The 5,311-nt window shown below is 36.2% G+C and overlaps 1 long non-coding RNA gene across 1 annotated transcript; it reads right to left on the bottom strand.

Moving 5' to 3' along the window:
- Nucleotides 1–3,412: 3,412 nt before the first annotated feature.
- LOC110452135 lies at nucleotides 3,413–4,830 on the bottom strand. The gene is made up of 2 exons (XR_002463144.1): nucleotides 4,562–4,830; nucleotides 3,413–3,998 (listed from the first exon to the last, which is right to left on the bottom strand). It is a non-coding gene; the product is annotated as an uncharacterized LOC110452135 (long non-coding RNA).
- Between the last annotated feature and the right edge of the window lie 481 nt (nucleotides 4,831–5,311).

Genomic DNA, 5,311 nt, shown 5'->3' with positions numbered 1-5,311 from the left:
AATAAAGATTTAACACGTGATCATTAAATGGACTGCATGATTGCTAGACATCGTATAGGGACCGCAGAACCAAATGATTTTCGATAGACGATAGTGTTAACGTTTACCACTGTCCTGGTTAAATGGGGTTATCCACACAGGTTTACCTCACACAACTGTAAATAAAATATTTAAAAATTCTTCCTATTTGAACACTTTTTATATGGGGGCCGCCATCTTGAATTGAATTCGGCACCAAAAATCGACCAAAATTTACAACAAATTACACACTTAATAAACTCATCCAGACAAAAGCAGACCTGATTTTTTTTATGCATATTACATCTATATATATTGCCTAACTATAAAACACATAAAACATTTGAAACTTCTGCCATCTAAATATCCAACCAGCAAGCACCGAAGCATTCACCTTCCTGTTAAATCTTCTGCCTAAAAGGGAAAAACCCACAATCTATTTTTGATTTGGTTCCGTGGTCCCTAAACATGCTGTGCAGTTGTGGCCCAATATGGATTCAAAAGTGTCCAGCAAAGCTATTTCATCTCATATAATGTTTTTACATACACTGGGAATACATGATCTCTAATCAAAAACTCAAAATTTTCCTTGATGGAGACCTCCCTTCTAGTTGAGGCTATAGCTCCCTCACATATCCTCCCCACCTTGTCACTTTCCTCATTGGTTGGTGCATTTTCAACAGTTCATGGGGCCCCCGTTATGGGTATCGAGCCTCATATTGGTATGTCCTAGACTCAGAACTTTATTTTAGGTTACAACCAATATTAAAATCCAAATATAATAAAGTTGAAAATTGCCACCTATTTGAAGAAATATATCTAAATGCGGAAATTATGAAGGATGGGGGACTTTCCGATAAAAAAAATCTGTGAGACGTATTTGCTGAGGAGAACCCCCAGCCCCACCCTGGTCTTAACCGTCCAAGACCACTGGCATAACTGTTTGTGTATCAAATAATTGTGTAAATACACATACATGCACATACTTCTGTAACTTACAGAGCAGTATTAAACCACAAGAGGCTTGAAAATCTGTATATAATATACTATTAGTAATAACACAGCATGTAACTGTCCATGAAAATTTACCTGGTGAGTCTAGTACATTTCACATGATGCGAAATTAGCAAGCAATGGTTAAGCTTGATTGACCCTAAACTTGGAAAATTTTGTGGACTGTGATTAACTGTTGCCTCAGCACATTTCATGATAACACAATACGCTTGGCTGACTTATTGTAGAATGGATTTCATGATATACCCCTAGTTTACGTACGTAAGAAAATAATATTTTTAATATCAGAAAAATATAAACTCAAGATCACTTTCACAAGCCCACCCTATTTTTTTGCATAAAAATTGATAACTAAAAATTGATGTGATTCATGTATCACAATATTTATTTGAAGTGAGGTTGTTGTTTTATGACACAATGTCAATAAGTCCCCCAGCGGTCCCCAGATGGAGGATAAAGAAATTGATTTAAGTTTCATGCTGTTACTATTAATATAATAATACAAGGAGGTGTATACTGACATGTAACCCATGGTAAAATCCTAGTTGAATTAAAGACATTTGTGACACACGTGCACTGCTGCTGGTCTATAGAAAACATATGTTTCACCCTCTACCATATTGCAACAGTCATATACTTATTCATTCGGAAGTCAACTCTTTATTTATGGCAGAAGCAGAGCCCAAAGCTTTTTGAAGCAGTACTTGTTGTTGGTCATCGGAGGGAAAATACATTTCAGACTATTGCCAACAGAGATATTAGATAAGAATAAATATTCGTTCACATAATGTTCAGCAATGTTTAACCTGCATCTCAACTGACTGTACTGTGTTCGTTTTTCCTAAAATGTTATAATCAAGAAAGCATGTGTCTGGATTCTTTCAGTACTTTGATTGAATTTTACAACAAATATACCGGACGTGAACATGAAAAAAGAATATATAAATGTTAGAAAGTGAAAACGGCAGAGTTGGCTCATTTGAATGGTCTTTGTGTTCGGAGTAAAATCTGGATAAGAGTAGAAAGCTACAACAAACAAGAATGTCTACCTTTTAACCCCCCCCCCCCCCCCCCCCCTAGAAATATTTAAGATAACACAAAATCAGTCGAACATACAAACAACAAATCAGCATGTCGCAGGCTTTTTATAACTTCGTATCATTTACTTGCGTCTGCGTATACGTGCTCATTTTAAAAGCGTTCATTAATCTATGTTTGAATAAAAAAAGGTCGTCTACTATGACCTAGATTCATGAAAATGGTATAAGATGTGCCATGAACTAGTACGCTATTATGGAAAATTTAAGCAGATCTGAAATGAATATTTACCTTTATCCATGACCCGATATATTATTTCTTAAATAACTGACATGATTTGAACGGAGCGAAAAAAATGGACAGGTCTTATTTTTTTGTTCATTAAGCCGTGTATTTTGTCCTTGTGTTTTAACGTTGTGGTAAATATTGACCATGTGTATTGCCCCCTTGTACAGTTGGGGCAAAATTAACTTGGTAAAAGTGAACTCCAGGTCACTAGCTTGTGCACTGGAGTTAACACTGAAGTGAACTGGAGTTCACATCAATGTGTACTGGAGCTAAAATTGAAGTGCACTCCAGTTCACATCGATGTGCACTGGAGTTAACTACAGTTCACAAGATAATTTTCTTTATCATACATATGTCTGGCATTTTAATAAGTTTATACATACTATCATTTCCTCCCCTACCATCTGCTCAATAAATCAATCAATCAATAATATATTAGATGCTACCTATTCATATACTTAAAATAGTATAGCTTATTAATTATTAGCACGTGTATCGACTTTGATCCATGGTTCATGTATATACAAGTGGTTTAAAGTTTATAATACTTTGTGTTAAAGACATAATCACATTTGGAGTTCCTTTATAGTTATAACAGTATTAAGTTACATTAAATATACAAATTTATCATTATATTATTAGCAACAAAGCACCGTATACACACCAGCTGTATAATTTAGGTTTATCTCCCTCTCTGTCGCTCTATTTCTGCAAACAACAGCTAGTATGGTCATACACTTCTACTTCTAGTGGACGCTTTATAATTCTAGGTCATAGTCTATATACTTCTAGTAGGACCCTTATACACCTTTACTTCCGGTAGGACCCTTATACACCTTTACTTCCGGTAGGACCCTTATACACCTTTACTTCCGGTAGGTCCCTTATAGATCATATAGATCATTTTCGGCTGTGGTACAATCCTAGTCTGTGTGTATATAAGTGAATCGTTTAAAGTTAAGGACACATGTTTGCTAGAAAAACGAAGCAAGGTGTAACGTCGGACAAGCGCCGGTTTAAGGAATTTGGATGTAAAGAGCAACACAAAGAAAGATCATGAAAATATATACAATTTATTAAATGCAAATTCACTAGTACTCACTATCACACTCACTCTCAACCCATGCACCCTCTAATCATAATAGTACAGTTCATCAGGACCACAGTCTTCTAAAGTAAAGTGTCCTCAAAAACAATGTTCCATAAATCAACGTCTGGTCGACAGCACACCATCTGTTCTACCCGAACAGATCACCCACAACACTACTGTACCGCAGCACAGATCACCCGGAACAGTTCTGTACCGCAGCACAGTTCAGGTCCCGAGAAGCTACGTCTGCTACGACGTAGGTAAACACACAGTGTTTCCGTAAATTACCCGCAGGTAACTAGACTTTAATAGCGTTGTCCCAGTTGTCAGGGCACCAACATGTGACTTGACTAGTCCGCTAGTCCCCACTCAGAGCTGGTTGCTCCTGTCGGTCGACACACTGATTAACGTTTCTGGCACCCTGACCCTTCCGTACAGTCCACAAAATCCCTCCTGTGGCTAACCTCATATCAAAATTGGTCCTGAAGCCCAAGTCGTCTATGCAGACAGGGTCCTGATAGGTGCAGGAATATCAATCCGTCATGGAAAGCTTTAATATAAATAAAATAGATACAATATATTTTCCCACCTTCTCTTCATACAACGTTCATACAATAACATCCTACTTGAAAATTAGCCCAATGCAATAAATAGTCCTGACACATATTATATATATATATATTCTACACAATATTCATCTATATTAACAGTTCTACAACGTGTCGGTCCATTTATATCATAAAACATGATTAAATATTCAATTCAAATATGGCGACTCAAGGCTGCCGTACTTTTTCACATGGACAATACTGACTGGTCAGAATGACATTTATATGGACAATTAAACTCATCGTACATATTGTATCAGACTATTATAAACAATATGCATTATACATTACATTCTGATATAACTATATCAATATAAACATCGAAATACAAACATATTAGCATGAAGTAAACAATCCATATACACCCATACTACACCTGCCCTATCGCTACGCATGAGTGGACCGCACGTCAAGGTATACACTAGAAATGCATTTACGGGGATCAGAGACACTCCAAGATACAAATTAGTGAAGTAAGAGTAAGAGTAGTATATCAATTACTCACCACAGTCTGTATTCTGTGCCTGAATCCATGGAATGTGTCTGACACAGGTAATGTTTAGCACATCGCCATTACAACATGTACACGTCTCGCGTATGTTACCTGTGTGACGAATCCTCACCCCCGGCACGTGCACTTCCGTTCTCTAGTGAACTTACCTGAGCTTAGCACCCACGTGTTACACATAAAATATTAAACATAACCAATAACACCACAACACATGATATAACATATAATAATTACATGCGATCGTGACACAAGGGAAATATAAAATAGACTTGTGACGGACCAAATAGTTTCTATCTGATACCGAAGCTTATTCCCTTTGAAAAAAGTGTGTGAGAAAAAAATTGAAAGAACAATGAATCAGGCAATATAAAAGCTACCAAAATGCTAGCAATTAAGGAGATGAATTCAGAGAAAAGGAAGAGAAACGTTGAGGAAGCCACGTCTGCATAAACAGGAACAGTAAAGAGATTGACAAAGGAGGACCTTTTTCGTGTTTAATTTTGTTTCTATATATATTCAAATACTGTAATATATTGATAACAAAATGTGTATACGCAATAGTGAAATATTAATAAAATGTACACTAAACAAATTATAAAGTCTTTGTTATATATATATTATAAGAGAAGTAAGACACCTCATACAACATTAGTGAACTCCATTTAGTCATGGATTGATGACATACAAATATGTACTACTCCCATTCTGCTACGGATCACCTATATTTTGAGAAAAAGAAAAAAA

This window comes from Mizuhopecten yessoensis, unplaced genomic scaffold (genome assembly GCF_002113885.1).
Source record: "Mizuhopecten yessoensis strain PY_sf001 unplaced genomic scaffold, ASM211388v2 scaffold6439, whole genome shotgun sequence".
Lineage (NCBI taxonomy): Eukaryota > Metazoa > Mollusca > Bivalvia > Pectinida > Pectinidae > Mizuhopecten > Mizuhopecten yessoensis.
The sequence above is the reverse complement of the archived record's forward strand: the minus strand, read 5'-3'. Positions and strand labels throughout refer to the sequence as shown.